The sequence below is a fragment of the Petaurus breviceps genome, unplaced genomic scaffold (assembly GCF_028583685.1).
Source record: "Petaurus breviceps papuanus isolate PSGF00001 unplaced genomic scaffold, PetGlider_PUasm1.0 176, whole genome shotgun sequence".
NCBI lineage: Eukaryota > Metazoa > Chordata > Mammalia > Diprotodontia > Petauridae > Petaurus > Petaurus breviceps.
Genome location: NW_027185771.1, coordinates 12,595,163 through 12,605,922, shown reverse-complemented (window position 1 = coordinate 12,605,922; position 10,760 = coordinate 12,595,163). Strand labels below are relative to the sequence as shown.

The 10,760-nt window shown below is 42.1% G+C and overlaps 1 pseudogene; it reads left to right on the top strand.

Annotated features, from left to right (window-relative positions):
* The window catches only part of LOC138159358 (centrosomal protein of 19 kDa pseudogene), a 300,984-nt pseudogene that overhangs the window by 287,639 nt on the left and 2,585 nt on the right, over window positions 1-10,760 (top strand).

Below are 10,760 nucleotides of genomic sequence, written 5' to 3'. Positions count from 1 at the left end.
TCTTTCTTTCTTTCTTTCTTTCTTTCTTTCTTTCTTTCTTTCTTTCTTTCTTTCTTTCTTTCTTTCTTTCTTTCTTTCTTTCTTTCTTTCTTTCTTTCTTTCTTTCTTTTTAAAGCAATAGGGGTTAAGTAACTTGCTCAAGGTTAAATGGCCAGTTATTTTGTATAGATGTTAAGTATCTGAGCCCGGATTTGATCCCCAGGTCTCCTGACTCTGGGGCCAGTGCTCTTACTTGCTGAGCCACCTGGCCGCCCCTAAGCAATTGGGGTTAAGTAACTTGCTCAAGTTTACACGGCCAGTTTTTTCTGGGTGGTGCTAAGTATCTGAGCCCAGATTCGATCCCCAGGTCATCCCAACACTGGGGCCAGTGTTCTCCTCCTCAATGCTCTTTCAATGATATCGCACAGTCTGTCTTAGAGAAACAATGATAACCACTCTTTAATTGACAGTAGAATCAGATCTTGAATGTGGCTCTTCTGCCTATGTCCCCCTCCCCCCACATCAGAATTTCTTTATAAAATCTTTACTGTTTTTATGCACTTGTCTCACAAAGATCTAAATGCATCTTTCCTTTAGCCACACTTAGAGGAAAAATTGCAAAGTAGGTGAAGCTGGTCTTTGAATACCCTCCCACCTTCCTTTCTGCACCATCTTATAGACCACTTCTGCCATCTTGTAAATCTTCAGGCTCCCTTTTGCAGACCTCTAGCAGCACTAAACACATTTTAAAGCTCCCTACCTCCACCTCTGCTCCATTCACTCAGGACCCAATCATCCAGATTCCAAAATTATTGCTACCTGTTCCATCTTCCCATCAAAACCGTGAATCCCTCAGCAAGTCTGATATTTACTACACATTAATGTGAATATTTAATCTGAGTACTTTCCTCTCAAGGATATTTGTATTTTATAACTAATCCCAAATCCAAAACTTCATCAAGGAATGGAGGTGATCCCAGAGTCTCAAAACTATGCCATTATAGTATCCGCACTGTTGGGGTCTACCAAGCCAGAAAGATAAGCAATACAATAATATAATAAATGCTTCCTTCCTTCCCAAACAGGTATTTTTTTCTTCCTACTATATACTGGGCACTATGCTAAATGCTTTACAATTATTATCTCATTTGACCCTCATGACAACCTTATTCACATCTTAAAATTAAAGAAATTTAGTCAGAGGTTAAGTGACTTAACCAGGGTCACACAGCTAGCAAGTGTCTGAGTCCACATTTGATTTTTAAAATTTATATATGTATATGAATTATATACATATGCGTGGTATATTTATACTTATAATATTATATTATACATACATATTGTATATGATATATAAAAGTGTCACAGATCCAGCATTCTATCTAGCATACTACCTAGCTTCCTCTAAGTATGGTTGTGGCAAGAGATTGTGTCTACTTTCCAAGGACTGACCCAGATAAGTATAGAGAGGCTCACCACCTGAAGGTTAGTCACCAGGGAATATCTTCTTTGGTCATGGAAATTCATGAAACAAGTGAGAAAATAAATTACACCATTGCTGTTAGCCCTGCACGGTCCCCTTCGATTAGATTACAACTTCTGTAGTGATAGGAGTAGAGAAGAAGGGGAGAGAGAAGAGAAAGCTAATAACTATATAGTTTTTAGACAAATTCTAAAGATTATGTCTAACAACCAACAACCAAGATCATATCAACAGCTGCTGGTACTCTGAATATGAGATCCCTTGTCCAATTGATTAACAAATTTTCATTCTACTGGAGGAACAGAGTCATGTCAATATTGGCATTCTCACTGTAAATGAAACCAGAAGTTATGAGGTAGGGGCTGATAAATAGAAGGATAATTCAGGGATTTTTGGAGAGGCAAATAAAGGAGTTGGCAGAATTACTTTTATTTCATGGGATGCTTGTTCATCTGATGGTGTAATGCTCATGGCAAGGCACCATGAAGATAATTGCAACTAACATGCAGCTAATCTGTTGTGTAGATAAAAAGAAAAATTCCACAAAAGCCTTCATAGGAGCCTCCAAAACAAGGCAACACATGCTTTAATACTTGGGAGACTTAAAAGCAAGGGTCAGTGCAGGGGAAGTGGTGAAAAACATAATGGAAAATCCAAAAGTTTGTACACTATACAGTAGCTTATTGCCTATGTATCATGAACATATTTTTTTCCAGAGAACAGAGTTGAGAGTCACTGGTTTCAAATGCTGCTTCAGATACTTTATTAGTTATGTTACCCTGAGGGCAGGTAGGTGGTTTGGCAGAAAGAGTTCTAGGCCTGGAGTCAGGAAGACCTGAGTTCAAATCCAGCCTCAGACACTTAATAGCTGTGTGACCCTTGGCAAATCACTTAACCCTATCTGCCTCAATATCCTCATCTATAAAATGATCTAAAAAAGCAAACCACTCCAGTGTCTTTGACAAGAAAACCCCAAATGGGGTCATGTCAGACATGACTGAGAATAATTGAACAACTGATTAATTGATAATAATCACTTCCCAGTTATGTGGGTCAATTAAGATCATGTATGCAACATGTTTTGTAAACTTTGAGAAATACTATGAAACCTGGGAAGACTTGTATGACCTGATGCTAGTGAAGTGAGTAGAACCAGGAGAACAATTTATGTGATGAAAGCAAGATTCTAAAGACAAACAACTCCTGATAGAACATAATGAACTCAATACATACATATGGATATATGTATATGCACACACATATATACAAATATGCATTTATAGGCATGTATGTGTATGTACACACATATATTCATGTACACACAAACATATGTGTATATGCATATATGTATAAAGCACACAATACAGTGTATGTATTTATGCACACACACATAATGTATACATGCATGTTTAATCTCTATATGTATATTGCGCATATATGTATACATATATGTTTGCATGTACATTTTGGGGGTGTGGCCAATGAAGAGATTTGTTTTGTTTGAATATTGATGTTTGTAACCAGCTTTATTTTTCTTGCTTTCTTAATGGGTCGGAGAGGGAGAAAGAGAATATGGAGCTGAAAATAAAATTTAATTAAAAAATATACTATACCAGTGTCAGTTACTATGACAAGACCATTCCTGGATACAGCTATTCATCTTCCTTTCCTTTTTCCCCTCATTCTATCCTTTCCTTTCGTCTTTCTTCAAATTCCACCTCTGATCCACTCACCCTTGTCTGGCAGAAGCCACCAATTCAGAACCATTTCAACCTCCTAGCTCTACATCTATGACTTTTGGATCAAGTCCATCCCCCTCACTGGGAAGCTGAGCCCCAGAGAGGGGAATTAACTTGTCCAAGGTCCCAGAGCAAATGAACGTCAAAGCTGGGACTTGACGTCAGACCTCCTGACTCCCAGTTCAATCTGTTTCCAATGCCCCGTGCCATACTTCATTCAGTAACAATTCTGAAAAGAGGCAATGGTCACAAGTAGGTGGAAATGATGGTCTTTCCAGAACCTCAGCCCATCCGGTAATTTGACCTGATGCTTCTATTTGGGAAAAGAAAATGCCAGGAAAGCTAAAGTGTCTTGCATCCAAGTCTCATAACTTAACTAGGCCAAGAAGACGGCATGTGATCAAGGCCTATGTTAACATAATTCACCGGTTGTAATTTCCTGTTGTTATGTCTGCAGCCTTGTAGGACGCCTCTGAAACCAAAACACTGTCTTATTCTAGGGTTGGTAGCAAGCTGGTGCTTTGTATCAGCCTTAGATATGATGCTCACTCTCTGTCTCTCCCTCCGTCTCTGTCTTTTCCTCTCTCCCTTCTTTTAACTTTCTCTCTCCCTCTATTTCTCCTTGTCTCTCTATCTCCCCCACTTTCTCCCTATCTCTCTCTTATATGGAGTGGGGAAAAAGGGAAGAATTTGTGGCAGTAATTTTTCTATTCCTTTTCTTTCACTCTTTGATCCAGCCAAACTGGCTTTCTATCTATTCTTTCCAAATAATATTCCATCTCCCATGACCATACCTTTGCACTGACCATCCCTCATGCCTGGAGTGCACTCCCTTCTTACCTCTGCCTCATAGCCTACCTCTCTTCTTTTAAGACACAGCTCAGGGACCATCTTCTGCACGAATACTTTCCTGATCCCAATAGCTATTGTTTTGTTGTTGCTGACTTTGCTCAGTCATTTTTGGTCATGTCCAGCTCTTCATGACCTCATCTTGGGGTTTCTTGGTAAAGATACTGGAGAAGTTTGGCACTTCCTTCTCCAGCTCATTTTACAGGTGAGGAAACTGAGGGAAACAGGGTTAAGTGACTTGTCCAGGGTCACACAATTAGTAAGTGTCTGAGGCCAGAGTACACAGTCACTGCTTAATCAATATTTTTGGTTTATTGATAGTGTAACTTCATTATCTTCTTTCAAACGTTCCCAATTCCTAGGCCATAATGAAACAAAGTAGACCAGAACAAATCCCAAAGAGAGGATATGTGATGTAATAGGATTCATCCTAGAAGGCCTAGGTTTTGAATCTTGGCTCTGCTAATATCCTCACTATGTGAATTTGGGCAAGTCCTTCCATCTCTTCCTCTTCTGGATAACGAGAGGGAGGGAATACCAGTCAATCAACAAGTGTTTACAGCTGCCTAGCCCAGGGGCGAGGAGCCTGCAGCCTGGAGGCATGGCCTGGGAGTTGCAGGTTCCCCACCCCTGGGCCCTAGTCTGTGCCCAATACTGTGCTAATGCTAAGGACATAGGTACAAAGAATGAAATAATGAGCCCTAAGGTCGTCTCCAGCTTTAAATCCCATAGTAGCAATAAATAATAAATTTAAGTCCCATAATAATAAATCCCACACCTTCTGTTGAAATTCAGCACAAAAGATCTGGGGTTCGTCTACCCACAGTGACACGGGATAAAGCAGTTGCTCTGCTGTGTTGCTTAGGCCAGCCCTCTAAGGCTGATACATTTGGGTATAGTTGCCATGGAATCTGGCCCATGAGCCTCATGGTCATCGTATCAGGGAGTGATTACAGGCAGGGAGATGTGTGATTACAGCTTGGGCAGAGAACACTGGCTCACGCTGTTCCTGTGCCCAAACTCACACATGTGTAGCTGGAAGGGGCACCCACTAATTGGCATCTCCAAATTTTCACCTGCCTACTGGCACTGCTTCTCTGGGGAGCATCCAAAATCAATGCCTCTAAAACAGAAGTGATTATATTTTCTCCTCCAAACAGATTCCTTCTTTTGACTCCCCTGTGTGCCAATGGTACCCCCTCATCTCCCCCATTCACCCCATTTCTCATTCTTAAAGCCTCAGTGCTCTTTGGTTTTCCCCTTAATTCACTTTATGGCTGTCTTCTTGCCATGACACCTGTTCTCCTGCAATTATCTTCCCCTCCCTCCCATCAGAGCCTTGGACTCCATTTCTAGGTCCACCAGCACTGACGGGTGAGCTTTTGTTTTATCTTGCCAGGACTTGCCACTTCCTGGCCATCTCCTCATCATGGTCATTCAGACATCTTGAACCATATGGCCAGTAGACATCTTAAACTAAAACATGTCCAAAACAGAACTCATTATCTTTCCCCCTCAACCTTCCTCCCCTCCTGCCTTCCTCGTTACTGTTGAGGGCAACACTCTCCTCCCAGTCCCTTGGGCTCACAACAGAGGGATCATGCTGGACTCCTCAGTTTCCCTCAGCCCCCATATCCAAGCTGTTGTCAAGACCTGTTGATTTCACCTCTGCAGTGTCTCTCCAATATATGCCCCCTTCTCTCCTTCTGACACCATCACTGCTCCAGTGCTGGCCCTTATCACCTCACACCTGGATTATTGGAATAGCTGCTGGCAGGCATGCCTGCCTCAAGTCTTTCCCCACTCCAACAAATCCACGAAAGTGATTTTATTAAAATACAGCTCTGATCGTGTCACTCCCCTACTCAATAAACTCTTGGCTCCCTAATTGCCTCCAGGATCAAATACAAAATGATCTGGTATTCAAAGCCTTTATACCCTAGCCCTCTCCTACCTTTCCAGTTCCTAACTTATTATTCCCCAACATATCCTCTTTGATCCAGTGACCAGCCTCCTGGCTGTTCCATGAACAAGGCTTTCCATCTCTCAGCTATGGGCATTTTCTCCGACTGTCTCCCATACCTGGAATGCTCTCCCTCCTCATCTCCACCTACTGACCTCCCTGGCTTCTTCAAGTCCCAAATAAAATCCAGTCTTTTACAGGAAGCTTCCCCAACTCCTCTTAATTCTAGTGCCTTCCCTCTGTTAATTATTTCCCATTTTCCCATAAAATCTCAAGCCCCACCCTTTTCTCCCCGGCTTCTGTTCCCTTCTCCCTCAATGGAATGTAAACTTCTTGAGGACAGGGTAGGGACCCCCAGCCCTCAACACAATGCCTGACACATAGTAAAACGGTAATAAATGCTTTATCTTTCTAACACCCTCACAATGAACAAGTGCTGCTGATTTGGTCCCTGCAATCTCTCTCATATTCATTCCTTTTTCTCTCCTCCACCACCCCCAGAATGATCAATATAGGCCCTGGGCACCACCTGCTTGGATTATTTCAATAGCCTCATAGGTCTTCCTTTCTCTATACTTTCCCATCCTCCAGTCCATGCTTGACTGTGCAGCCAGTGATCTATGCAGTCATAGATGTATCTGGTTAGATTGCTCCTCTGCTCAAAGCCCTTCACTAGATTCTTATTACCTCCTGAGTAAAATCCAAACTCCTTCCTTGGTCTGGCATTCAAAGCCTGCTGAGACTTCGTGCCACCTTGCTTTTCTATCCCAGTCTCATACTACTCCTCTGCCTCTTTGGCTTCTTGAAGGCAAGGACTTGAGAACATTGTCCTCTTTTCATCCCTATTGCCTGGCACAGTGCTTGACACATGGTAGGCATTAATAAATGCTTGGTGACTTGACCAAGGTGCTAAATAAGCATCAGAATCAGGATGAAAATTTTGGTTCTCTCATTGCAGGTTCAGCCTCTCTCTGAATCAGGACCATAGGATTTAGAGCCATAAGGGATCTTAAAGACCTATCCCCTTGAAGCAGAGATGAATAAACTTAGGCTCAGAGAGGGAAGTGACTTACCCAAGGTCACACACAGAGAAAGTGGCCAAATCTGGACTGGAGTCTGGGTCAGATTTCTTTTTTTACCACATCCTTTGCATACTCAACACTCGCTTGTTCTGCTTGCGGTTCAGGTGACCACTTTCCTTAAAAGTAATAGCTGGCTTCCATTGAACCTTGCAGTGAAATGTCACTTATGTACTTTTCAGAAAATGAAATGTATAATTTTGAATAGTAAGAGTGCCCCCTGCTGAGTCTGCCATCCCTCCATCTTTTCTCTACAGAGTGGAGTGGCTTTGGAGAAGGAACGTTATTTGCGTTCACTATTTAAAATGCTAAATCCTACAGCAGGCCTACTTTGAAGAATAGTCAGGTTCACCATGTGACTGAAAGTCTTCTGTTCTTCTGTCAAAGCTACAGAAAACAATGCATTCTGTGGTTTGGAGCCAAAAGGCCTGGAGCTGGAAGGGATCTTGGAGGTCAGCCAGTCTAACCCCTCCTTACGTAAACTGAAGCACAGGAAGAGGAGGTCTCACGGTTAATGAATAATCTGGGCCTCCTGATTGTTGATCCATAGCTCTGTTTTAACATAGTTACCCTAGCAAGGGCCTCCTCAAGGCGCCAGCGTTCAGAAGAACCCCAATTCTGCCTCTTCCAGCCTGAGACACCATCATCTGCAAAATGGGGACAATAGTCCCTGCCCTGCTGCCATGTGGGTCAGATGGAAGGATGTATATAAAACATCTTATAAGCAGAAAGCTACATGCAAACATAGTATGTTGCTGTTAATGTTAGGATTAATAATAATACTGTTCAAATAATTACATGAAGAGTCCAAAGTTCCAATAATCTGCCCCGTTAGTGGGGGCTTCTAGACCCTGCCATGAATTTATGTTTGTAGGTAATACTATGGATTAGTTGCTGTACTTGACATCAAGAAGACCTGAGTGTGAATCCCGCTTCAGATTCTTACTAGCTGTGTGACCCTGGGCAAGTCACTTAACTCTGTTTGCCTCGGTTTCCTCATCTGTAAAATGAACTGGAGAAGGAAATGGCAAACCACTCCAGCATCTCTGCAAAGAAAACCCCAAATAGGGTCATGAAGAGTCAGACATGGCTGAAACAAGTCAGCAACAACAATAATATTTTTGTAGCTTATAGTCAAACTAAAAGGGTGGTCACTTACTTGGTGATTGTTCCATGCTCCTGACTGAGTATTTTTATCCCCTAGATTTCTATGCATTGGTTTTTAGGGGACTTCCAAAGCCTTCACTGAGACTAAACAGGTTGGAGCAGGAAAAGAATTCAATACAGTCCCTGTACAGAGGGACAAACCAAGGTCCAGAAGGTCACACAGCTACTTAGTAATAGAGTGGGGACCAATCTCCTGATGCTGAGTCTCTTCCTACAATGCCACTCTGCTTCTCCCCTGATTCATTAATTCACCAAATATTCCTTAAGCACTTATTGTGAGCAGATCTCTGTACTAGGAGTTGGGAGGTTGGGGAGAGGGGAAAATTGATACACAGTTTACAAGAGACTCTGTGTTTGTCCTCATGGAGTTTATAGTCTAATAAATACAATATACAACAATAATGATAATTCAGTCCACAATAAATACATTAAAAGCGCAAAACAAAATTTGAGTGTGTTTGAAGGGAAGGCGATATTGTTACCGACCTTTCCTGTGGGACCCCACAATTGATATACATTTATTGATCACTCCCTGCAATTAGCACTGGAAGGAACCTTAGACTCCATTTATTCTACCCCCTCATTTTAGAGATCATAGGATCCTAGTCAGAGCTGAAAGGGACTTGGGAAGTCATTCCTTCCAACATTCTCATTGTGTAGATTAGAAAGGCCCAAAGTAGGGCATGGCAGAGTTGGGCTCCGAACCCAGATCCCCTGGCTCCAGTCCAACACTGCTCTGCAGTTTCCTACTTTTTATCTCAAGAGGCAAGACAAAGCCATTGAGAGACAAAGGTTGGCATGTGGCAGCTTGGGTTAAGTGACAAATGAATGTTGGAGACAACAGCTTATGGGGGGCCAGGGATCACTGAATTGAAGACATCAGAGAGGGCTTTGAGGAAAAGCTGGGACTTTGAAGACAAAATTGGATTTGGATAAGGGAAGGGAAGTAGGTTGGTGGGAGCCCAAGGATGCACATGAAGCATTGTATTCCCTAAGGTATAGAATCATAAAAACCTTATTTTGGAACTGTGAACCTTAGAGATCATCTAATTTTTAAAAAAATTTAGAGATCATCTCATTAAAAACATTTTTTTAAGAGATCATCTCATTTAACTTGTTGACTTTATAGATGGAAACACATGCAGAGTGGGCCCTGCCTCTTACTATCCATGTGACCTTGGACAAGTCACATTATTTCTTTGTGACTCAATTGCCTAATCTGTAAGAGAAGATTGGATGATTTTGGTGGTTCTCAAAGTGTGATCTAGGGTCCCCTGAGGTCCTTTCAGAGGATTTAGGAAGTCAAAACTATTTTCTTAATAATATTGAGACATGGGGTGGCTAGGTGGCTCAGTGAATAGAGCATCAGTCCTGGAGTCAGGAGGACCTGAGTTCAAATCCAACCTCAGACACTTAACATTTACTAGCCATGTGACCTTGGGCAAGTCACTTAACCCCAATTGCCCTGCCTTCCCCCCTCCAATAAAAAAAAAAAGCAAAAAAAAAAATACTGAAATATTTTAATTCTAATATAGTAAATATTGAAATCTATAATCCTATAAGCCAGTTCTCAGTGGGATTCCTCAATGATTTTTAAGAGTGGAAAGGGGTCCTGAGACCAAAAATTCTGAAAATGGCTGGCTTCTAGGATGTCTAAGGTCCCTTGTAGCCGTATGTTCTTAATCTGATGAGTGAAAACGCATTCCTTCTAAAATCTGCTTGAGTCTCCTTTAAGGCAAACATAATAATAATAAATATTCCCATTGGGGAATAATAAACATTCCCATTTCTGTTGCAGTAATAATAAACATTCCCATTTCTGTTGCATTTTAATGTTCACAAAATGCTTTATACAACAAGTCTAGGGGTCATTGAGGTGGAAACCCAGACATTCACTATGCCATTGTTTCTCCCCTTTTCTCCTTTTGTGTGGGAAAATTTCAGGGATGAGGAAATCCAGAATGCCAGAGACAATGGCTGGGCCCAAAAAAGAGACTGAGGTTACAGCGAAACCACTCACCTGGACAGGACAATGTTCATTTCGACCGGAAGGAGCCAGATCTGCTCAGAAGCAAGAATGGAGACTTGTTTTGAAATAAAGAGCAATGAATCCTCCGGGCAGGGTGGAAAGGGAGCCAGAAGAGGTGCAGTGTCATTACCTGGTTCAGGTGAAGCTGGGGGCTGTTGCTGGGGTGATGCTCCCAACAGCACAGGGCTAGGGGAGGAGTCTGCAGGTTGCCCCAGTAACGAGGCCGGCCCTGCTGGGCCTGGATCCAGCCTGCCCTTGAGGTCACACCTCCTGATTTTTCTCCCAGGGTATCAAAGTGTCCTTTAGCCCCACCTGTTTCCATCAACACCCCCCCCCTCCCCAAACAACAACAATAACAACAAAGAATTAGGCCTTTACAGACTTACATTCTTTTCCCCCCCATAATTTATTTATTTATTTTTAGTTTTCAACATTGATTTCCACAAGATTTTGAGTTCCAAATTTTCTCCCC